General features: G+C 42.7%; 1 long non-coding RNA gene across 1 annotated transcript in view; it reads left to right on the top strand.

Annotated features, from left to right (window-relative positions):
* LOC138790023 (uncharacterized) overlaps window positions 1-25,384 on the top strand; it is a 43,869-nt gene extending 18,485 nt beyond the window's left edge. The window contains exon 3 of the long non-coding RNA XR_011362830.1: window positions 25,214-25,384. This is a non-coding gene — a long non-coding RNA (uncharacterized lncRNA). The remainder of the gene's footprint in view (window positions 1-25,213) is intronic.
* Window positions 25,385-25,827: the final 443 nt, after the last annotated feature.

Consider the following 25,827-nt stretch of genomic DNA (forward strand, 5'->3'; position numbering starts at 1 on the left):
ATAAAGTGATCTGCGAGCGGTGGTACTACGTATATATGTAGATAGATGGCTCTGTAGCCCGTGGTGTAGGCGCTGGTTGCAAAATAGCTAATGACTTGTTGACTCGATATAACAACATCATAAGTCTTCTATGGTGCGTACGATAACAGTGCCGGATCTGAAATGTAGCCATTATAACATAAACATGCATACATATAAGCGCCATATATATACATAGGCATGATCTATGCCAGCTGCAGATGGCTGTATATGATATCCCTGCACTGTTCTGCCAATGCCTAGTGGCAAGCAGGGAGGAATGACCAAATATCTCACATTGATTATGTGTATAGCACCATCACCATTTGCAACCTGTAAACCTATATGCAATCCTATAGGTATCCATTGCATCAGTGATCATGTGTTGCTTTAATCCTCAAGGAGTAAAATCAGGTAAGAGATGCCAAGACATGTTGATATCTGGATACATAAAGCTTATACAATGACGCCTATATAAAATGTATATCAGCCATACCTATGGAACCTATAGTTATTCCATGACTATCTTAGCAGGAGCTACTGCAGGCCTCCCTCACTAGCCAGGCCTGAAAGCTGCATTTTACCACTGCCCTGCATCACTATGTGACTGGAGCATTGGAAGGCCCACAGTGAAGACCACCACAACACCATACACATGTAGAGCGCAAACAACAAGAGGAACGACTGCCATAACACAATACGATTGTACAATAGAACAAGCGACGAGAGGAAATAATATAATAATATCGCATATTGGTTCTATGGGCAAAAATATTTATAGAAATAAACGTAAACACTAAACATATTACTGCATAATAATAATAATAATAATAATAATAATAATAATAAACACAGGATCAGGTGATGGAGATCATCATAGTAGATTCAGATGGAGGATAGGATTCTATTTATGCAGAGAGAAGAATGGAGAATGCAACAGCTACTACAGGTATGAGGCACATTGCATATACATGCGGAGCGGATACAAGGATAAGCATGGGGGGGGGGGCAATTATATACTGCAGTTTATGGTGTATATACAATGAGGAACCTACCTGGGCTTGAAGACACAGTTCCTTTAGGCTGCTGGGTTAAAGCACTGGACATGGTGGGATTATGCTCTCCTCTCTTCTACCTTGCATATCCACATAAGCAAACAGGGTGCAGAAATACATAAAAAAAATCAAAGAAATCAAAAGGATTGGGGATGTGGGGGGTGAGAAATCCTTATTGTGCAGCAGACAAGATCCTTCCTGGCTCTCAGCAGCAAAGGCATAAAAAATATATATATATTGGAGAAGGAGATAGAAGCAAATGAGGGATTCTTCAGCAAAGCAGAATAGAAGGCAGGGATGAGAGGCTCCTTCTGTGGTCAGATCCTGGAGCTTTGGAGAGAGGCTTATTTGTTTCTTAGCTGATCAGTGCTGTTGCTATCTGCAGCATACTGGTCTCCTTTACAACACCCCCCATCCTATAGAGGAGAAAGAGAGATTCAATCAATATTTTATTAGAGAGAAGATGCTGAAAAGGGGGGATCTGGCAGCTAGATTCTCTAAACCCCCCAAAATCCATAGTGGAGGTGGAAAAAAATGGTCATGCATTATTCATCTGACATGTTCTGCTATATTATACTGTGAATATGCATGCAGCCAGATAAGACAAGGCAAGGATATTTACTGCAAATCCTCTGTATCTTCTCCCACACATAGGCACATCTATATATGCATGCAACTGCTGCAGATGCTATGCATTGTGACATGTCACGACACAAGCACACATACACACACACATGCACAACATGCATAGGATGATACCCTGGCATGGGGATGGCACTGACATGGCTGCATACATGGATGGAACGTGTCAGACATGGTGATGATGGGCACCCTGCACACATTGCCATTGACACTCAATGCTAAAGCCAGAAACAGGTGCAATGAGCTGATGTACTTACAGATAATGTCATTCACTTGCAACCCTGTATTGCAGAGACCTGATTTCTTATCCCATCCACGCTATACACACACTGCCAGGATCTGGGAGAAGGGAGAATTTCCCTGTTAAGAATCCCTTCCCTGTGACTTGTGCTGAAACTGATTGGATCTCCAACGTCATGTTCTGTAATAAGGGAGAAGGAGCTCCCCCTAATGGTGCTTTGTGGAACTGAAGCCAAGTTTTCTAGCTAGATGCAAAAGATACAAGTTGCGACATAGGGAGTTGCTCTTTTATGGCTTACAAGTGAAAGGATGTTACTACTTATTACAGGAACAATTTTCTATATCTATATCTATATATATATTTTTTTTACACCAGCTATTCCCAACCTGCAGATTTTGAATATTTACAACCCCCAGCATGCTGAGAATGGGGGCTGTAGTTTTGCAGTTGGAGAGTTACAGGTTGGAGGAACTCTGTTTAAAGGGGTTATCCAGTGCTACAAAAACATGGCCACTTTCCCCCTACTATTGTCTACAGATTGGGTGGGGTTTTGAAATTCAGTTCCATTGAACTAAATGGAGCTTAAAGGGGTTGTCCAGCGCTACAAAATCATGGCCACTTTCCCCCTACTGTTGTCTCCAGTTCAGGTGCAGATTGCAATTAAAGGGGTTATCCAGCGCTACAAAATCATGGCCACTTTCCCCCCTACTGTTGTCTCCAGTTTGGGTGGGGTTTTGAAACTCAGTTCCATTGAAGTAAATGGAGCTTAATTGCAAACTGCATCTGAACTGGAGACAACAGTAGGGGGAAAAGTGGCCATGTTTTTGTAGCGCTGGATAACCCCTTTATTTGCAATCTGCACCTGAACTGGAGACAACAGTAGGGGGAAAAGTAGCCATGTTTTTGAAGTGCTGGATAACCCCTTTAATTGCAAACTGCCCCTGAACTGGAGACAACAGCAAGGGGAAAAGTGGCCATGTTTTTGTAGCACTGGATAACCCCTTTAAACTTTCCTATTGCTAAGAAGGAGAGAGAACACATTTTAGCAGTGCAGGTCTTATAAGCCCTTCTACCCTGCTGTAGCATTGCCTTCCCTTTGTATACCACCAATCCAAGCAGCGAGGGAGGAGAGAAGGTTTAGGTAGGTGGATACTATGCAAGCTTAGTCACTTGGTGACCATAATTGCAACTGTTAGTTAATAATTGCAAAAAAAAATAATAATAATAAGCTCTTGATCATAAAACGCTGAAGAACAATGAACACACAGAACAATACAAAGCATGATATTAAAAAATAAAAGAAAGAAATGTTTGCAGTGTAAAGGAGGGATCAAAGACAAATGCGGAGTTTTAGCTCTAATAGTTGAAGCTCTAAAGTGGCTAAAGAGTCCATACATTGCATTGATAATACAAACCTTTGTATTTTTACTCATATATTATATATATGGCAGTTAAAGGAGAAGTCCGGCAAAATTTTTTATTAAAGTATTGCATTGCCCCCCAAAAGTTATACAAATTCCCAATATACACTTATTATGGGAAATGCTTATAAAGTGCTTTTTTCCCTGCACTTACTACTGCATCAAGGCTTCACTTCCTGGATAACAATGTGATGTCACTTCCTGGATAACATGGTGATGTCACTTCCTGGATAACATGATGATGTCATGACCTGACTCCCAGAGCTGTGCGGGCTGTGGCTGCTGGAGAGGATGATGGAAGAGGGATGGTCAGTGTTTCTCCAGTGCCCTGTGTCCCTCAGTATCCCCCTGCCATCATCCTCTCCAGCAGCCACAGCCCCCACAGCTCTGGGAGTCAGGTCGTGACATCACCATGTTATCCAGGAAGTGACATCACCATGTGATCCAGGAAGTGACATCACCATGTTATCCAGGAAGCGACATCACCATGTTAACCAGGAAGTGACATCACCATGTTATCCAGGAAGTGACATCACCATGTTATCCAGGAAGTGAAGCCTTGATGCAGTAGTAAGTGCAGGGAAAAAAACACTTTATAACCATTTCCCGTAATAAGTGTATATTGGGGATTTGTATAACTTTTGGGGGGGCAATACAATACTTTAATAAAAATTTTCACCGGACTTCTCCTTTCATGGGTTGAAAAAGTTTATCCAGATTATATTGGAAATTATAGTCATTTTAATTTTATTATTTATTTATTTATGTTTACCATTAATTCTGTCCAGTGAATGTAGTCAGTATGGGGGCCTTTACACAGAGAGATTTATTTGACAGATTTTTGAAGCCTAAGCCAGGAATGGATTAGAAAATCCATTAGTCTGTTCCTGGCTTTGGCTTTAATGATCTGTCAAATAAAAGTCTCTGTGTAAAGGCACAATAAGGCTACAGTCACGCACTGAGTAGTTTTTCAGGATCGTATATGATTCTTCCATTGTCCACAATCCACAAGAGATTCATCCATATTGCAGCCGTAATCTATATTTGTGGATCAACCAAAAAAAAGGAAGGGGGGGGGGGGGGGTGATTTCTGCAGATGCAATTGTTGTGGATAAACATACAGACAATGTGAACAGCCCAAATAAAATTAATGGGGGATATATATCAAACATGGTGTAAAGTGAAACTGGCTCAGTTGCCCCTAGCAACCAATCAGATTCCACTTTTCATTTTCCAAAGAGTCTGTGAGGAATGAAAGGAGGAATCTGATTGGTTGCCGGGGGCAACTGAGCCAGTCTCACTTTACACCAGGTTTGACAAATCTCCCCAATGGGTCCTAAATTTATCCGTAATTCTGAATCCGCAATTACAGACAAAACTACAGAACGTGTGAATGAAACCCCAGTCATCTCCATTCTTAACAGATTTCAGACGTCACTGATGTTTCATCTGTAAAAATTACAAATCTGCAATAATTATGGATGCTGCCATAGACTTCTATGGGACAAGCTGTGCTCTAATTATGATCCATACTGAAGTTTTGTTCTGTAAATTTTGCTAAAGCAATTTTTGTGGATCAGTAAATATATGGATAGCGTCAACAGCCTGATTGAATAAATGGGCCCTAAACTTACGGATCCGCAATTATGGACAAAACTACAGAACGTGTGAATGCAGCCTAAGCTGTAAAGCGTAGGGCGCTGCTGCTTCCTGTAGTATCTTTTGGGAGGAGTATCTGATTCCATGGACGCATGTAACGCAAATGACATAGCAGAGACTACTGCAATAAAACAATGTACAGTAAAGTCAGAAGTCCCTGCCTCTCTACTTACCAAGCTCCACTGGGAATTTTTTTGGGGAAAAAAAGAGTATTCAGAATATTGAGCTGATTGATTGATTCTGCATACCATGTATTGCTGCTCAATGAACAGTCACAGAATGTAGGCAAAAAGTCATACAGCATCACCGCTAACCTCAGTGCACCTGGCCCAGGACAGCTATATGCCTTGTGCTCAAGGACAGGAGCAATGTCCTGACAAGAGTATGACCTTCTGTACTTATACACCAGAAGCAAATCACAAAAAATTTGGAGGAATCCAATTTTTTTTTTTTTAACTTTGAACAAATTTGATTTAATTTAAAATGGATTCTCTCATCTCTTGTCATAGCTGACCTCTTCCTTACCTCGTATTAATTTCTAGCCATACCTGACCTCTTCCTTACCTTGTATTAATTTCTAGCCATAGCTGACATCTTCCTTACCTCGTATTAATTTCTAGCCATAGCTGACATCTTCCTTACCTCCCATTAATTTGGTTGCCCTTCTTTGAAGATTCTTCCACTTTCTGATCTTTTTATGGTCAGGCTAGACTAGACTGCAAAATCATGATGCAGCAGTTCTGGTGCTCTATATAGGGGTAAAATAACGCTTTCTTCTCCAGAAGGTTTACTTCTTCTATTACAAATCAATGGGGGAATGTATCATTCCTCACAGCAGCTACCATGGTACCAATATTCAAGAATGGCTCAAAAAGTGATCCTGGAAACTATAGGCCTGTGAGCCTAACATGTATAGTGGGTAAAGTATATGAGGGTTTGTAAGAGATGCTATACTGGAGTATCCTAAAAAAATAATCTTGTGACGCAACATCAGCCTGGATTTATGAGGGATCGCTCCTGTCAGACTAATCTGATTGGCTTCTTTTAGGGGGTCAATTATAGACTGGACTTTATAAAGGCATTTGATACTGTGCCGCATGAAAGGTTGCTCTTTATAATGAGGATGCGGGGAATATATATATGTTATTAGGTAAGTTACTGGCTGAGTGACAGGAAGCAGAGGGTGGTCATTGATGAAACATACTCAGTCACAGTTACTAGTGGGGTACCGGGGAAAAAAAAAAAGACAAATTTGGTCAGCTCTCCTAGAACACCATTCACACTAGGCAGGAGCACGTTGCTATGGCTGAAATTGCAAACACACAAAAACACAAAAATGCAACCGCAATGGCAAGATACAGACCCACTGCAGACATGAAAATAGTTAAAAGCAGCCAACCGACCGCTAAAAAAAATTCCCACAAAAATAATGAGCCTCATTATTTTTGTGGATTTTTTTAAACAGTTGGGGGGGGGGGCTGCTTTTAAATATTTTTATGTCTGTAGTGGGTCTGTATCTTGCCATTGCGGTGAGCTGTTGCATTTTTGTCTTTTTACTAGTGGGGTACCGCAAGGGTCATTTTTGGGTCCATTTATTAATGACCTTGTGGAGGGGCTACAGGGTAGAATTTCCATATTTGCAGATGACGCTAAACTGGCCAAATTAATCACCACAGAGGAATTTGGAGAAGCTGGAGGCTTGAGCAGAGAAATGGCAATTGAAGTTTAAAGTGAATAAATGTAAGGTTATGCATTTGGGCTGTAGAAATAATAAGTACATTTATGCGCTAAATAATAAAACACTGGGTAACACTAATTCCAAAAAAGACATGGGGGTATTAGTGGACAGTGAACTTATCTATAGTGATCAGTGCCAGGCAGCAGCTGCCAAGGCTAATCAAATAATGAAATGCATCAAAAGAGGCCGAGAGGCTAAAGATGAGAACATAGTTTTGCCTCTTTATAAATCACTGGTCAGACCACACATGGAATACTGTGTACAGTTTTGGCCACCGGTATATAAGAAGGACACAGCTGAACTGGAGCGGGTGCAGAGGAGGGCCACAAAGGTCATTAACGGAATGGGTGGGTTACAGGACTAAGACAGGTTGTCAAGCTTGGGGTTATTTACTTTAGAAAAAGACGTCTTAGGGGCGATCTGATCACAATGTACAAATATATGAATGGACAGTACAGAGATCTTTGTAGTGATCTCCTAAGGCCCCGTTCCCACTGAGCAAAGGTAGCGGAATTCCGCGACGGAATTGTCCGCCGCGGAATGCCGTTAGCCTCCCGCTCATAATGGGAGTCTATGGGAGGCGCACGCTCCTGCCCTGTCCACGCTGAAGAATGAACATGTTCATTCTTCTTCCGCTACCTTTGCTCAGTGGGAACGGGGCCTTACTCCTAGGTCTGTAACCATGACAAGGGGGGATTCCTCTCCGTCTAAAGGAAAAAAGGTTTCAACATACAGCACAGATGCGGATGAGACTATGGAACTTTCTGACACATGATGTTGTCGTGGCTGATATTAAATACGTTCAAGGGAGACCTAGATGATTTTCTAAATAAATATAATATTACTAGTTATGGGCACTAGGTTACATGTGATAGGACGCTTGTGTTACAATCTTACTATGTAATTTTTGCATATTTTGTTTAACATCCCTTCTAGGGACAAAATATGCAAAAATTACAACAAAAAAATAGGTTAACCAGGCACCTTCTACTCTGCTGAGCCGGGGGCACCTGGTTAAATGCTCAAGTCTCCCATTGACCTCAATGGAGTTAGTCACTCGTGTCAAGCATTCGGGTGTTCGAGGGAAGCAAATATAAAAACAACTGTAAAAACGCTGAAATGATCCTAAACACACGTGAATAAGGCCTTACTGTGTGTCAACATAGTCTAAGGACCCTATTACACGGAGTGATTATCGCTCTGTGTAATGCTGCGTTTACACAGAACGATTATCGGTCGAATTTTTGCAATAATGAGTGCATTTGAACGATAATCGTTCCGTGTAAACACAGCAAACGATCAAGCGACGAGCGAGAAATTGTTCTTTTTGATCTTTCAACATGTTCTCAAATCGTGGTTCGTCGTTCGCAGGTCGTTTTATGTAAACAGTCTTTCAAAGATTCACCCTATGGGAAAGATGGGGTTAAGCGATCTTAAAAACGATTGCAATAACAATTTTTTTTTTACGAATTTTCTACTGATTTTTCTAACTATTTATTTGTCTAAACGCTGATCATTATAAAAACCAAATCGTTGCTTCAAAATCGTTAAACGATCGATTAAGCGAATTATCGCTCCGTGTAAACGCAGCATTATAGAGGCAGCGATCAGCTGATGACAACGATCATCGGCTGATCTTCGGTTTAGGTCTGGACCTAAAATCGTCAGACGCCCACCGCGCTGCTTGTAACACCAGATATCTTACCTCTCCCCGCTCCCGGTCTTCTCTCCTGTGCCCCGCAGCTTCCTGGTCTCCGCAACTGCAGCGTCTGAGGAAGCTGTGGAGCACAGGAGAGAAGATCGGGAATGAGGAGAGGTTAGGGATCAGGTGTTTGGGCAAGGGCTGCATGGACATCTTTAACGATGTCCATAACGCCGTTACTACCTGATTATCCGGCTGTCTAATAGGTCCAGTTTACTAAAATGATTGGGCCATAGTCAGCCCATGTAATAGAACCCTAAGCCTCCAAGCCCTGGGAATAATAAATGGAGGTGTATTTTTTATCATTCTTCTTCCCATCCATCCTCGTACACACACTGACATGAGCACTCCAGGTATAATATCACCGGTTGTCATCCCGTCTTATTTCCAGCATTATTTATACCCTACATTCTCAGGCTTTAATTTCTGAAACAAAATTCATTTGGGGTGATTTCTTGGGTGTATTTGAGAATTACATTAACATCAGTGTAAAAAATGTCTTCAATATTCCCCTTATACGATAGGAATTAACCGCTAAGGAGAGAAATCAGGGAGGACCGGGGGGGGGGGGGGGAGTCGGCGGTGCAGGGTCTTATTTGTCTTGTCACTCATCTCTCACAGAATATTCCTGAAATGGAAATATGTGAATATCAGCTATTAAGTACTGAGGAGACGATCATTCAGCTTTGATTGTTTTTATATCCTTTTTTTCTTTTCATCTTTATAGCAGTTTCTTTTATTGACTCAGCTGTAAATCCATCCGGGAATCTTGATGAGATTCATTGTTTTGTAGTTTGCTGGAAATTAATTTTATGTCATGTCTGCATGCCGAAACGGCACAAAATGTGGACGCTCTTGGCCTAGAATTTAATTTACAGGATGTAAAGCAGATAATTATTATCCGAGGAAAGAGCCGCCCCCCATCGAATACTTTATCTACCTTATCGGACACTAGATAGGGGTCCACTGTTCTTAGAGAGTTAATATGTAGTCTCGGTACTGCGATTACTAACTGGGTGTTGTTTCATACACTTACTGAGGGTAATAAATGATGGATCCTGCAGATATTAAGGATGTTCCGCTGCATGTTTAATTAACTTTCTATTCCCAGGATCCCAATAAGACACTGAGCACCATTGTTACTGTCCCAACATCTTGAATGGACTTTGTCTAAATTGTTTTTGAGGCCTATTAGCTCTTATTCCTTAGAGATATTAGAAAGACTCAATCCTAGAGTGTATTTTGTTTATCACAGTGACTAACATAATACCATACATTCTTCACGCTATAAGATGCACCTGATTATAGGACGTGTCCAGGTTTGACGAAAAAAAATGTAAAAAGTAGGAAAAGAAAAGAAATATATATAATATATATATATATATATATATATATATATATATATATATAAATATAAATATATATCTATATCATAAAAATCAAAGTCTGTCTGTCTGTCCCATATAGACCTCCAACGCCTGAACCGTTTGACCCCAAATTTGGCAGACAGATATATTGGGTGCCCGGGAAGGTTATTGCGAAGGTCCCGTCCCCGCCAGATATACAGGAGGGGAGGGGGAAGGGAAAGAGAGGCGCCCCATAGAGATGAATGGGAAAATCTCCACACTGCAAACACAGGTGATATAATTAGCTGCAGCAGACACTGCAGTTGGAGCCTTAGCAACCAATAGGATTACTGCTTTCATTTTCACAGGGAACAATGGTTGCTAGGGAAGCTGCCTCACAACATCCACAGTAATAACTGGTAGACCCCCTACTCCATCTATATAGTACATGTATATACAGGGCACTACAGGTATACAGGACCCCCTACTCCATCTATACAGTACATGTATATACAGGGCACTACAGGTATACAGGACCCCCCTACTCCATCTATACAGTACATGTATATACAGGGCACTACAGGTATACAGGACCCCCTACTCCATCTATACAGTACATGTATACAGGAGCCCCTACTCCATCTATACAGTACATGTATACAGGGCCCCCTACTCCATCTATACAGTACATGTATATACAGGGCACTACAGGTATACAGGGCCCCCTACTCCATCTATACAGTACATGTATACAGGACCCCCTACTCCATCTATACAGTACATGTATACAGGACCCCCTACTCCATCTATAAAGTACATGTATACAGGACCCCCTACTCCATCTATACAGTACATGTATACAGGACCCCTTACTCCATCTATACAGTACATGTATACAGGACCCCCTACTCCATCTATACAGGAAATGTATACAGGACCCCCTACTCCATCTATACAGTACACTATACAGTACAGGTATACAGGACCTTCACCAACTGTACACTGCAGGTATACAGGACCTCCCTCAACTATACACTACAGGTATACAGCCCCCCCAACTACACACTACAGGTATAGAGGACCCTCTAACTAATACACTATAGGTATACAGCCCCCCAACTATGCACTACAGATATGCAAGACCCCTAAAAACTATACATTGTGGGTATACAGAACCCCTCCAATTATGCACTACAGGTATACACTAATTCCACTGATTACCTCAGATGAAACAATACTTTTAGCTTGGCCTCCTGGGCACCTTAGAACAAATCTAATTAACACACTGACACTGTATACCCGGGCAGCGCCGGGTACATTTTCTAGTGTATATATATATATATATATATATATATATATTGATATGGTTAGGATTAGAGATCCTTGGGCACAAAACTCGAGAACGCTCAGGTTAGTCCCAATTTGACCATGCAGCATTTGATTACCGGTGGCTGAAGTAGTTGGATGCAGCCCTAAGGCTGCCTGGAAAACATGGATACAGACATAGGCCATAGGCTGTATCCATGTTTTCCAGAGCTGCATCCAACACACTCTGGTTCAAACGAACCTGAGCGTCCTCGAGGTTCGTTCATCTCTAGTTAGGATGTCTTTAAAGGGGTTATCCAGCGCTACAAAAACTTGGCCACTTTCTTCCAGAGACAGCCCCACTCTTGTCTCCAGCTTGGGCGGGGTTTTGCTGCTCAGTTCCATTGAAGTCAATGGTGCTTATTTGCAAACCGCACCTGAGCTGGAGACAAGAGTCGTGTTGTCTCTGAAAGAAAGTGGCCATGTTTTTGTAGCACTAGATAGCCCCTTTAACTTTAAAACGTATCCATCATTAAAACAAACATTTGACATGTAAAATTTTTAATCACTGTTGAGACCCTCACCGATCAGGAGAACGAGTAGGGAGCAGTAGCTGCATACTCGATCATGCAACAAAACTTTTGAACTTTATTGGATGCTGTTGGACTACATTATCCTTCTATGACTACAAGCCGGTATTTGGGATTGCTTATATTCTAGCGCGCATCCACATTTATACTAAGCTTGCTGGCCAACTACCTTCTACGGCGCTTTTGAATGCCTACTATTTTTGCTATATCTCTATGACATGTCAAAAGTTGTTTCTTTTTTTTTTTTTTTTTTTTTTTTTTAATCACAGTGCCCATTGAATATTCTGGATATCTCCTAACTGTCCACTAAGGAGTCTTGTAAGAAATATTGGGGGGGGTTGATGAGCAATGGACACGAGCTCTGCAGTTCATCCTCAGAGTCTTTGCAGATGTGTGTTGATAAGAAATTTAACTGGCACTTTGGTTCGTAATTACTATTGGTGCCCGTTCCCCCAGTCCCTATTATCTGACTAACTGGTATTTCATGGACAACTTTTATGCAATGTAATATTCTGAATGAAGATTTGCAGAAGGATAAATGGATCCCTGGTTGAGAACTCTAATCCATAAACCTCTATCACCCTAAAATGGATAATCTATACCTCTAAAATATACTTCAAGATGCATGGAGAAATCTTATATTTAAAGGGAATTCCCCACCAAGTTAGTTTTTTTTTTTTTAATGATTAGACACAGATACTGGAACATTTTTTTTTTATTAGTTTCAATTATCTGAATGCATGTTGTTGTTGTTTTCTTTCCCCCCATTATTATGGAGGCAGCCATATTGCCTGAACTGTATACACTACAGATATGCACACAGCAAGTCCTACGGACATAGAAAACCTTCTCTGCCCCAACATATGACATCAAGGGCATTCGGAAGGCTTATATACACGTCTATGTTGACAGTGGTCCAGTCAGCTTGGCATATAATAAGAAATAACTATATTACTAAAAAAAAAGTGATCCGGCTCAGGGAAAGAGAAACTGGCCACTTGTAATGCGTATTATGCGTATTTATTAGTGATGAGCGAGCATGCTCGTCCGAGCTTGGTACTCGTTCGACTATTAAGGTACTCGATGGTACTCGGACAAGCATCTCGCGATACTCGAGAAAATTTCATTATCCGTTTCCTGTAAGGGTATGTGCACACTGAGCAATTCTCGAGGAATTGAAGCAGAAAGTTTTCAGGCAGAATTCAAGCAGAATTTAAGCCCCCCATTGACTTGTATAGGATTCCTATAGAATCTACAGCAGAAAATTCTGCTCGGAAATTCTGCAGTGTGAACAACAGAGCAGAAAACCCATTGAGCGCAATAGGACTTTGCTCTGTACCTATTTTATGGGAGGAATTTCAAGCTGGAATTCCTCTTCAATTCCTCACCTAATTCCTCGCCTTTTCCTCAGTGTGCACATGCCCTAAGTTTATGCGCTATTTCTCAGCCAATAAACATGCAGGAGACTCTTTGGTACATCCTGCGATCATGTGGGACCCATACATGCCGATATCAGCAATTGGTTGGCCACATCAGATGACCCTGCCATATAAAAAGCGCGTCCGGAAAGGCTCGGCTCACATGTATGCTGGAAGAGATCAGGGACAGAGCTGCTGCTGGTCAGGGAGAGTGTCAGTGTAGGATTTAGCGTTCCAGTAGGCAGGGAATACTAGCAATACAAACAAACAGCCCTTTTCAGGGCTTCAAAGCATTTTTTTATAGTATTACTACAGACTGCTGGCTGGGACTTGCAGTGCTGCTACCACAATTTCATCAGCACACTGTGGTGATCGGCTACTGGCAGAAAGGGGACATTAGGTGTTGCATGCAGACCCCTAAGAAGTGCTCAGTGTACTCTTTTTTGATTTTGGGGCTGGGGGTGCTGCTGTGCTACATTGGATTGCTGGGATTTGTAGTACACTTGCATAGAACTTCACTGCTCGTTGGACGGGGGTATCACAGAGTGTGTATAGTTCCAGCCACTACCAGATTTTACCGTACAGACCCCCAAAAACTAGTGGGTATTACACTGTATTGCTGGGATTTGTAGTAAACCTACATAGAACTTCACTGCTCATTGTAAGAGGGTATCACAGAGTGTGTATAGTTCCAGCCACTACCAGATTTTACCGTACAGACCCCCAAAAACTAGTGGGTACTACACTGTATTGCTGGGATTTGTAGTACACCTATATAGAACTTCACTGCTCATTGTAAGGGGGTATCACAGAGTGTGTGTATAGGTCCAGCTACTACTAGATTGTACCGTACAACCCCGCCCAAACTAGTGTGTACTACACTGTATTGCTGGGATTTGTAGTACACCTATATAGAACTTCACTGCTCATTGTAAGGGGGTATCACAGAGTGTGTGTATAGGTCCAGCTACTACTAGATTGTACCGTACAGCCCCGCCCAAACTAGTGTGTACTACACTGTATTGCTGGGATTTGTAGTACACCTGCATAGAACTTCAATAGAATGTTAACCCAACTGCTACAGTCAAATTGAAAATCAAAAGGGTGCTGGGGGTAGAAGGCTACTTGTTGGCTACTGCTGGGCCTTAATTGGCATCCATGTTGGCTACTGCTGTGCCTGCCATTACCTTCCCTGTCTTGTCCATTTTAAACCATATTATCTGTGGATGTCATCTTATCTTACGGGTGTCCTATGCCATTCTTTCACCAGTACCTTCTACCTTTTTTCAATGTTGTAGCCGTTTTTAAGGCAGGATTGACCAGAGCAGTAATGGACATCAATGTTGACTACTGCTGTGCCTGCCCTTGCCTCCATGTTGGCTATTGCTAGGCCTTAACTGGCATCCATGTTGACTACTGCTGGGCCTTTACTGGCATCCATGTTGACTACTGCTGGGCCTTTACTGGCATCCATGTTGACTACTAGTGTGCCTGCCCTTGCCTCCTTGTTAGCTACTGCTGGGCCTTAACTGGCATCCATGTTGACTACTGGTGTGCCTGCCCTTGCCTCCTTGTTGCTGGGCCTTAACTGGCATCCATGTTGACTACTGGTATGTCTGCCCTTGCCTCCTTGTTGCTGGGCCTTAACTGGCATCCATGTTGACTACTGGTGTACCTGCCCTTGCCTCCTTGTTGGCTACTGCTGGGCCTTAACTGGCACCCATGTTGACTACTGGTGTGCTTGCCCTTGCATCGTTGTTGGCTGTCCACCCGGGGAAAGCAGCTCAACATGAAGATTCTTGTTATCTCCTCTTCTCCTCCTCCTCTTCCTCCTCTTCCTTCAATTCTCAGCCAACAGCCAATTCTTCTTCTGACATGAAGTGTCTGGCCTCATTATTGAGAGGCTCAATTGCTTCCTTACTCACTTCTAATGGTTCTCTGTGTCCTCACTGCCATGCTCTGACACACTACGTCTGCGGAGGAGCGGGACTGGTTGCCGTGGGCCCACCAATCGCGCCCCCGCCAACCAGCCAGCTGTTTTATTTTTTTATTTTTTTTTTGTCTAGCCATGGCCGGAGCCCCAGGTCGAGAGGCATCAGGTGTACCCTTGATGGTGACTAACAGCTGGCCTAGCCAGTTAGCTGTCAGCACCCGGGTTCGTGTTTAATTAGCAGTGAGCTTGGTTGCGTGTGACAAGGGGCGGAACCTGGTGGCGGCTCTGCAACTCGGCAGCCTCACACATGTACCATGCCTGGCCCACGTCTTCAACCTAGTGTTGCTGCGGTTCCTTAAAACTTTCCCCAATGTGGCTGACTTGCTCACCAAGATGCACCGCATCTGAGTGCATTTCCGCAAATCAACCAGTCAAACTATCCCCAACTGCTACAGTTGAATTCAAAGTCAAATTTGAACTCAAAACAATGGTGGGGGGAAAAGTGGGGAGTCACATGATACAGGGAATGTTACCCCAACTGCTAGAGTAAAATTCATAGTCAAATTCAATTTAGCTTCCTTGTCTTGTCCATTTCGAACCATATTATCTGTGGATGTCATCTTATCTTAGGGGTTTCCTCTGCCATCCTTTTACCAGTACCTTCTACCTTTTTTTGATGTTGTAGCCGTTTTGAAGGCAGGATTGACCAGGCCTTTCACCAGTAGCTTCTATCCTTCCTTGGATGTTGTAGTAGCCGTTTTGAAGACAGGATTGACCAGGCCTTTCACCAGTAGCTTCTATCCTTCCTTGGATGTTGTAGTAGCCTTTTTGAAGGCAGGATTGACCAGGCCTTTCACCAGTACCGTCTACCTTTCTTAGATGTTGTAGCCTTTTCGAAGGTAGGATTAACCAGGTCTTTTTAATAAACACTTGCCCTGTCTTAGAGACTCTTTAAAGGATTGAAAGTGTATTAATTCGTTCAAATCAAATTCCGGGGCCTCTTAAGAAGACTGTATTGTTATTCTTCGTCCATGCCTCTCACGTACAGCTGCATGTGGGTGTGAGGCTGAATCTAGCCATAATTGTATTGTCCATCTTGGTCTGGGTCTATGGTGTCAGGCTAAGTCTTTGGGTGGTCCATATGCTACCGGTGTTTGAATGGTTCCATGTGTTCTCATCGCCATGCTGTGTCAGGCTAAATTTTTAGTTGGTTCAAATGCTAACTCTGCTTTAATGAAACTCTGTGTCCTCACCGCCATGCTGTGTCAGGCCTAATTTTTGGGAGGCTCACTTTTAATGGTTCTCTGTGTCCTCGCTGCCATGCTCTGACGTCACACTACGTCTACTCTTACTCTGTGTCAGGCCTAATTTTTGTGAGGTTCCACGCCTGCCTCATCTAAAGGCCGGTAATGGCCACTTTATGGGGTTTTTTTCTAACCTTCAGTTTAAATTTTAAAATCAAATCAACTTCAATTCAAATGCTATTTTGCAGGACTGTCTGGTCATCTATTGTATCTCCAAGATACACGCCACTGTTCAAAGGAACAGACAGTGATAATGGTGGATCCTAATTTAGCATCCTTGTGTTTTCCATTTTGTATCAGACAATCTGTGGATGTCAACTTACGGGTGTTCTCTGCCGTCCTTTCATTTTTTAGCTCAGGGCCTCTTAAGAAGACTGTATTGTTATTCTTCGTCCCTACCTCCAAAGAGATGCCTATCACACAAAACTGCATGAGGTTGTGAGGCAAAATCTAGCCATAATCCGGCTATTTTAGTTTTAGGCACAGCAGCACTGGGTGAGCGCCAACAGGCGGTGCTCAAACTGCTGAACAGCACCTTCTACCTCATTTGCCGTCTCTTAGAGACTCTTTAAAGAATTGAAAGTTTATTCGTTCAAATTCCGGGGCCTCTTAAGAAGACTGTATTGTTCTCTGTGTCCTCACTGCCATGCTCTGACGTCACACTACGTCTGCCGAGTAGTGGAACTGGTTGCTGGGGGGCCCGCCGATCGCGCCCCCACCAACCAGCCAGCTGTTTTATTTTATTTTTTTGGTCTAGCCGTGGCCGGGGCCTCACCACCCCCAGTCGGGAGGCATCAGGTGTACCCTTGATGGTGACTGACAGCTGGCCTAGCCAGTTAGCTGTCAGCACCCGGGTTTGTGTCCACTAAATATCCCAGCCCTTGGACTCACTCCAATTTTTGGGTGGGCTCACTTGCTTCTTCACTCACTTTAATGGTTCTCTGTGTGCTCAATGCCATGCAGTGTCTGGACTAATTTTTGGGGAGGCTCACTTGCTTCCTCACTCACTTTTAATGGTTCTCTGTGTGTTCAATGCCATGCAGTATCTGGCCTAATTTTGGGGAGGCTCATTTGCTTCCTCACTCACTTTTAATGGTTCTCTGTGTGCTCAATGCCATGCTGTGTGTGGCCTAATTTTTGGAAGGCTCACTTGCTTCCTCACTCACTTTTAATTGTTGAATTGCTGAATTTTTGGCTGGTTCATGATATGCTACCTCTGTTTTAATGGTTCCCTGTGTTCTCACTGCCATGCTGTGTCAGGCTGAGTTTTTGAGTGGTCCATATGCCTACCTCTGTTTTAACCAGGCTGTTGCACAGATTTAGGCATAATGGTGCCATTAGGCAGCTTCAGAGGCATGCATACATGCTGCCCCTGCTGTTTTCTGTCCATTTCCATTGTGTTTCCATCAATTTCTGAGGTTGACAGGTTTTCACATGACCTGACCTTCCCTCTACCGAACTTGAGTCTCCTGCAAAAAAGCTCGAGTCTCCCGTTGACTTTAATGGGATTCTTTACTCGAAACGAGCACTCGAGTATCGGGAAATACTCGTCTCGAGTAACGAGCACCCGAGCATTTTAGTACTCGCTCATAACTAGTATTTATTTGAATGTCTGAGGTAAAATTTCCCCCTCTTACATGCAGGATTTATTGAGAGGTGTAGATGTAGGTGTAGTAAATTACAACTACAATCTATTTACTATGCAACTTCAGTATAGAACCAAGGAATAGAGGAGTATTATATACCTTTAAGGGGTTATCCAGCGAAAATGTTTTGTTTTTTTTCTCTCCCCCTAAATCTATTGGTTTCAGAAAGTTATATAGATTTGTAATTTACTTGTATTTAAAAATATTAAGTCTTCCCATACCTATTAGCTACTGTATGTCCTGCAGGAAGCGGTATATTCTTTTCAGTCTGACACAGTGCTCTCTGCTTCCGCCTCTGTCCCAGACAGGAACTGTCCAGAGCAGTAGAAAATCCCCATAGAAAACCTCTCCTCCTCTGGACAGTTCCTTTCCTGTCTCGGAAAGATATGTCAGCAGAGAGCACTGTGTCAGACTGGAAAGAAACATTTCCTGCAGGACATACAGCAGCTGATAAGTATGGAAAAGAACACTGCAGAGACACCATCACATGTCTCGACGCCAGTGAACTAGCCAGACCTTCCTCCGGTGTCTCTGCAGTGTTTTGGTTGATCTCCCTGAGGTCAACCAGCGTCCACTGATGAGGGGCAAATGCCCCGAAACAGCTGTCTGTGGATGGATACCTTGCTCGGGTGGTTTCCTTGATTGGAGAAATTCCTTGGCTTGGTTGATCCTTCCCGGAGGAAGGTCTGGCTAGTTCACTGACATCAAGACATGTGATGGTGTCTCTGCAGTGTTCTTTTGCATATTTGATTTCCCAGGGGGCAATGTTCTAGAATACAATGACATTGAGACACGTGATGGTGTCTTTGCGGTGTTTTGGTTGATCTCTTTGAAGTCAACCAGCGTTCTTTTGCTGATAAGTATGGCACTTGAGATTTTTAAATAGAAGTAAATTACAAATCTATATAACTTTCTAAAAACCAGTTGATTTAAAAGCAAAAGACTTTCACTGGATAACCCCTTGAAGAAAGAAATGTTTAATGTGACTAGAGAGGTTTTTTTTAGCCTTTACTGTTGTCGAGTTGGATCGCTCTCTTTCTTTAGACATACATCCAAGAGATTCTTATTTTAAAAAAAAGACAGAAGGAAGGGCTCAATGTGATGCCAGTTCTTTCAAAAATGGTCAAACACTGACTGTAACTTGTAATAGATATAGAGGATATTCAAGGGTAAGTGTGCAAAGCCAAAAACTTATGAGGCTGCAATGATAAAAAAAAAATGATAAAATCTTTCCACTTATAAGAATAACTCTTTAGGTCATTTATGGTATTTTTGCAGCAGAAGACGTTTTAAGAATCTACCTATCCTGGATGCAGAGCAGAAAATCCAGATTTCAAAGAGGCTTTGAGGCTTGATTGTTATGTTTCATCTGTCTTTCATAGAGAGCGATGTATGTATGTATCACCCCTTATAATATATACTTGTCCAGAGTGTACTCTCTGGTCACCAAGAGTCCTTGAGTGATGGTAAGGGTCATAGCCTTATATATTGTCGTATGTGCAAAATAATGGCCGTTGTTTGCGCATATACGGCCGTTGTTATGAAATACGGCCGTGTTTTTTACGTAGCGTGAACATAGCCTTTGAGATAACTGACTCATCACCTCAAAACACCCTCACAGAGGTAAGGACTTTCACAGAGGGAATCCCTAGGTTGATATTCCCAGAACCATTTCTTTTAGCAACAGCAAAACACCAGGGTGATAGACAAAAGTGAATCCACTCTTTTGTGCTTCTCCTCCCTTCTAAGACCAAAGTCACATGATGTGTCTCTTCTGTTGCCAGGCAAGCTGTAACACCTCACCTGTAACCACACACCAATTAGTAAGCACCTGGCCAAGGGGCGGGGAAGCAACTGAGCAGTGACAGCCTCCAGAGCAGTATAGGGAAAAGGAAACACAGTTGTTTCATCTCTTTTCCTCTTTCTTATCTATGTATATGGATGGATGGATAGATATTTTGCTTACAGTGTAAAGCAGAAGCAGATTGAGCAAGCGATGGGCAGCTACTACAAGAAGATGTGGCGGATACTTGACAGTTAGCTCTAAGGTGCAATGCATGCTGGGAAATGTAGTTTTTTGGCCAGTGCCATCATGGATATAGACCGGCTTTTAGAAGAACTTGTAACTAAGGAACAATGGCAGCTAGGAAAATGAGAGATGGCTCAAAATTCAGTACTCAGGCGAACTTGGTGAGTAAGACCATCTAGGTTTGGCAGCATTTTATTTTTTATGATTTTATTTTAGTTCAGAGTTCTCATAATCATCATTAAAGGGGTACTCCAGCGTGGGGGCACTTTTGCGCTGGGACCGGGGATGAGGTGGCCGAGGGATTCCGCCTCCCTCACTGAGTGGCTGAGCGAACCTGAGACGTCATGTCTGGGGCCCGCGTCAGACACCCGGAAGTCGTCGGGAACCGGGCACCGGAGCGCCGCGATGCGGGACCCACCGCTGGAACCGGGGAAGTGAGTGGACGTCTTTTCCTTCAGCCACCTCGTCCCCAGTCCCAGCGCAAAAGTGCCCCCACGCTGAAGTACCCCTTTAATGTGTCCGTATTTAATGATCATGCACGGAACGTGTGAATGGCCCCTACGGGATAACAGAAACCAAAATATCCTTAGATCGGCTAAGAGAGTGAAGGCAGAGGCTGGTCTAAATTGTAGATTTTAGTCTTGCAAAGAGACATCAGCACTTTGACAATGTGAAAATGTTTTACTTAGGAAATGTACTGTGTCAACCATTATCTTTTATCTTCAACATGGAGGATTCAGGAGTAAGAGAGACATAAAAACCAGAGAGAATATAAAAACCAGATAAATTACACATTAACAAACACTAATAGTTAATACAGCCTCATTTGCCGTCCGTTATCATAGTCTTTCCACCATAAACTTCAGATGTTGCCATAAACCAACACTTCTTCTCGACATCCAAAGCTTAGACTGTTAAGCTCAGACTCTTTATTAGACTACAAAGTCTGTCTGTAAGGTGTGAAGGAGCCCTGGGGTTTACTGCTCAGTTGGGGAATCTGACATTGTCATTTCTATGTGTGAATGTGTTCTTTTACCATCTTTTACTTATTTATGGGCTCCAAGTGTCTACCAACATCGACATGCTATTTTGTAAAGTGCACAGGATGGACTAGTTGCCATGGCACTTTTTGATACGGTCAGCTCCACTTAAGCTGGCATCCTGATATGTAGCCTATGCAGCTCAAAACCTTGGGAGAGTAGTTCAAGCCACTTGCCAGGTTTGGGGCCTAGACTTTCACTAGTTGCTGGCAAGTGTTTGGACATTCACACCCCACTTTTGTTGGGTGGGGCCTTCAGCACTAGAGATGAGTGAACCGAACTTCGTGAACAGAGATTCATTATGAATTTTGCAAAAAGTTTGGTTAGTTACTAAACTTAATTTTTTGCAATGTTCCTAATGAGTTAGTAAAGTTAGAGGCCGCACAATTTAATACATATAAAAACACAAAAAGAGCATATGCTTACCTGTTCGCGCTCCCCCGATGTCCTCCTACGGGTTTCCGGTGTACCCCGCCAGCTTCTTTTGTGTATATTTACCTATTAAAGCATGTTTTCATTCCATTACATTGTAATGAAAAATGAGCTATGATAAGTAAATATACACAAAAGAAGCTGGTGGGGGAGAAGGCAATCAGCATACATGGGGATCACATCTATGCAAGGCTAGCATGCAGTAAACTAACTGTATCCAACAGCTTAATCAACTTTACTAATATAATTTGGTAAATAATAGGTGGTCTATCTGCGCTTCTATAGCCAAAAATAGTACCCCTGCTACACATGTCAGTAAAGAGAAGTAACTGCTAACTAACTTTTCAGATGGGATGTTCAGGCTGTGTGAGGATTTTCCTGCTGGTCACTTCACGCAGGACTTTTTGGAAGCTCTATACCAGCGAGTGAAATGCACGCCACTGTACAGGGTGCAATCCTGCAGAAAAGATTTACAGATTTGTCCAGCAGCAGTAGAACACCTGCTAAGGATTATACTAGCAGAAAAAATCCTCACACAGTTGAACATCCTGTCTTACAACTTAGACCTACTGTATATATTATTATGGTACCTTGGATCAAGAGTAACTTGGATTGAGAGCATTTTGCAAGAAGACCTCACAGTTTTTCAAAATTGTGACTTTGTTTAAGAGCTCCCTGTGCTGGGTGTGAGGGGGAGTGGGGGAGGGTATGGTTTGCATAGCGGGGTCTACAGCACTGTACTCCGACTTAACAAGTCTCCCTCACCTTTAAAACCATAGCAGATCCACTTCAGGCTGGGACTTGCATCAGGGAACAGGGCCGTGGAGGTAACCCTTCTCTCCCCAGACAGAGTGCTGATATACTGTGCTCACCCTATACCCTGCTCATTCCTTCCTGCAGTCTCTGTCAGCCCTTGTGTTCCTGATCCTCTCCATTCCTGCTATAATGTGCCTGCACTTACACTCAGCTATACACACTGCTGCTATAATCTGCCTGCACTTACACTTAGCCATTCACACTGCTGTATAGGAAAGTTTCTGTCACTGTCCTCCTGCACAGCTCTGTGATTCTCACTTCCTGATTGGTCCATGCTGACTATTCCCCTTCCCCATGGCTGTCATGCGACCACACAGATCTCTGACAGCAGCCCTGCTTCTCTATACTAGTCTGTTGTACTACGCTCCTGCATTATGGGGATCTGCAGCTCCATCCTGTATCTACAAACTGATGCTGTTTTTTTCAGGTTTATGCAGTTACTATACATCACACTCCCCATGCTGATTCTGAAATTGTTTTACCTGTTTTTCAGAATAAAAAATCATTATTTTTGGGAAAATTTGCTTTGGTTTAAGAATGATTTGGATCACAAGCGTGGTCCCCGAACGAATTATACTCGTAATCCAAGGCACCACTGTATATGGTTAGTTAGCAGTTATCTCTGTTTGCAATACTGACCTGTGTAGCAGGGGTACTATTGATGGCTATAGAAGCGCAGATAGACCACCATCGATTTACCAAATGGTATTATTTTGGGGGATTAAGCAGTTGCATATAGTTGGTTTCCTGTATGCTAGCTTTACATTGACATGATCCCTATGTATGCCGATTGCTTTCTCCCCCGCCAACTTCTTTTGTGTATATTTAGTTATCACAGCATGTTTTTGTTCCAATTTTAGTGGGGTTTAAAGGGGTTGTTCACGTAAAAAAAAAATTATTTCAAATCCACTTGCGCCAGAAAATGCCATAAATTTGGAATTTACTTCTATTAAAAAATCTCAAGTCGTTCAATACTTATCAGCCGCTGTATGTCCTGCAGGAAGTGGTATTCGTTCTAGTCTGGAGAGAAGTTTTCTATGGGGATATGCTACTGCTTTTGACAGGACAGAGGTGGCAGCAGAGAGCACTGTGCCAGACTGGAGAGAATAAATCACTTACTGCAGGACATCAAACAGCTGATAAGTACAGGAAGACACAAGATTTTTTTTTAGTAGAAGTAAATGAGAAATCTCGGGCACTTTTTGGCATCAGTTGATTTAAAAGAAAAAAAAAATTTGGTGAACTATCCCTGGGTTTGGATGACCCCAAACTTTGCTTTGGCTAACCTGCCAGATTGAATTTATGAAAAATTTGCTCATCTCTAAATTAAAAACTTAACTTGTCGTTGTCCATGGACCTTTGGGAAAGGTTGAGGGATAGACCATAGAAACAAGTGAGGCCAGCCAGGAGAGATGCAGTGTGCACAAAGTCCTTCATAACCAGGTGACCTGAGCCTGAGAGAGTACAGTGCCTACAGTGAATTACAACTATCCAATAAGCCAATATGTCATATGCTGTCATTTGATTTGCAATATTACATTACAGACACTCAGTCTCCTGACTAAAGTGAATACGCTATCACATTATATAGATGCATGTACTGCGGTCTACTCCCCTTGTAGTTAATATGATTACGCTCTGACCTTTCTACTGTTAGCGAGTACAACTAACAATACAATATAAATACTGCACAACCATCATACGGCTTCCAGTGATAGCTGGTTGGTGGTGGAAAGAAAAGGAATTATTTCTAGAAAGTTTACTAATATTTAAAGGAGAAGTTCCTTGAAATTGAAAAAAGAGATAAAGGCAGGGAGGTGTGCTGGAAAATAATAAAGTATTCTTACCTGTCCCCATGCCCTGTAGCACCGCTCCCATGTTCACCTCAAACTCTTCCAGCTGCAACGTCATGTACCTGGGTGATCGACTGCCCGCTCAGCCAATCACTGACTGGGGCAGGACACTGTCCAATTCACTGACTGGCTGAGCAGGCAATCACTCAGCAGGGCTGCGGCATTGCAGCTGGAAGATTCCAGCTGAAAATACCTTTTGGCAGCCATCAGCAAGAAGTAGGAGAAGTGGCACTACGGGGGCACAGGGACAGGCAAGTTTACTTTGTTTATTAATCTCCCACGCCGACTTGCCTTCCTCTCTTTTTTCAATTTCATGGGACTTCTTGAAGAAACAAATTTATGGGGGTCTTCAGGCTAGTCATTATCCACTTACCCACTTAGTTATTACTTATTTTGGGGTCTTCTTCAGAATGCGTAGCTTTCATTACAGTATTCTGGTCCATCTGACCTTTCTATGTAAGGTTCCTACAGCTGAGGCATTGCCGTAGCAGCGATCATATATAGCAGGTTTCTTATTGCCTTTCGGAGCTGATAATCATTTGAAGGCTAAGTGCGTTGGCCGCTCATCTCCTCCAGGTAGTTTGTTTCCGCAGAAGACTTTACATCTTTTATCTTTATTTCAGGTATCTCTTGTATCCTGTGCTTTTAGTTTGTCTACATAGACGCAGCATTGAATTCCTCCTGTTTCCAGCCTCTTTGTGTACAGTCAGGGGTCTGCCTTACTCCTCTGAAGGTTCTCACTTGTAAGCACTTGCTCTCGCCGCCCGCTTCAGACCATACCTGTATATACTTTTGTGAAGTCTGCCTACCAAGTCTGCTCTTTGTTCATCGTTGAATCCTGGCGGCTGTTTCATGTAAATGTCCTCTGTTATTTCACCCTGTAGGGAAGCTGTTTTCACATCAAAATCTTTCACTTGTATTGTCGTTGTGATGTAACTTTGTCCTGATTTTAGAATGTTTGACTACTTGGGCAAATGTCAGCTTGCATGCAAACATATCATAATACAGTTTTGCTCTTCTTCAAGGGTAGCATAGGATTAAAGGACTACTGAACACTTCCAAGATGGGTTCATCTCGCAGTGACAGCCTGCTCAGCCAATCACTGGCCACGATGCTGTCCCACTTCAGTCAGTGAGACGAGTCGGTCTCAGAAGTAGAAGCCAGATCGTTCAGCAGGAGACCCAAAGACGTGACAGGAGGACCCTGAGGGAGTATGGAGAGAAAAGAATAAAATCTCTATTATTTTCTATGCAGCACCAGCAATATATAAAATATAAAAAAATCATAAAAGAGTCCAATAAGACTAAATTCTTCTTACAAGGATCTTTACAGCTTGGATGTCTGCTGTTAAGCAAAAATATTCACATTCAGAGATAGGGCCGGTTTTTGTGGGCCCTTGGGCGACAGAGCCTCAGCAGGCCCCTCCTCCACACACTATGCACAATAACATGAGACACCACTAACATATACAAACATACATTATTGACAGAGACACTGACTGACTGACACAGACACACAGCAGTTACAGCTCAGTCTTCTCTCTGACGGGCTGCTCTCCACACTGTTAGGGTTGAGGACCTTTGGGTCATGTGATCAGGTCCTTATCTCTTTCCTCTCTCTGTACAGGTCCTGCTCTGTC

The sequence above is a fragment of the Dendropsophus ebraccatus genome, chromosome 4, assembly GCF_027789765.1.
Source record: "Dendropsophus ebraccatus isolate aDenEbr1 chromosome 4, aDenEbr1.pat, whole genome shotgun sequence".
NCBI lineage: Eukaryota > Metazoa > Chordata > Amphibia > Anura > Hylidae > Dendropsophus > Dendropsophus ebraccatus.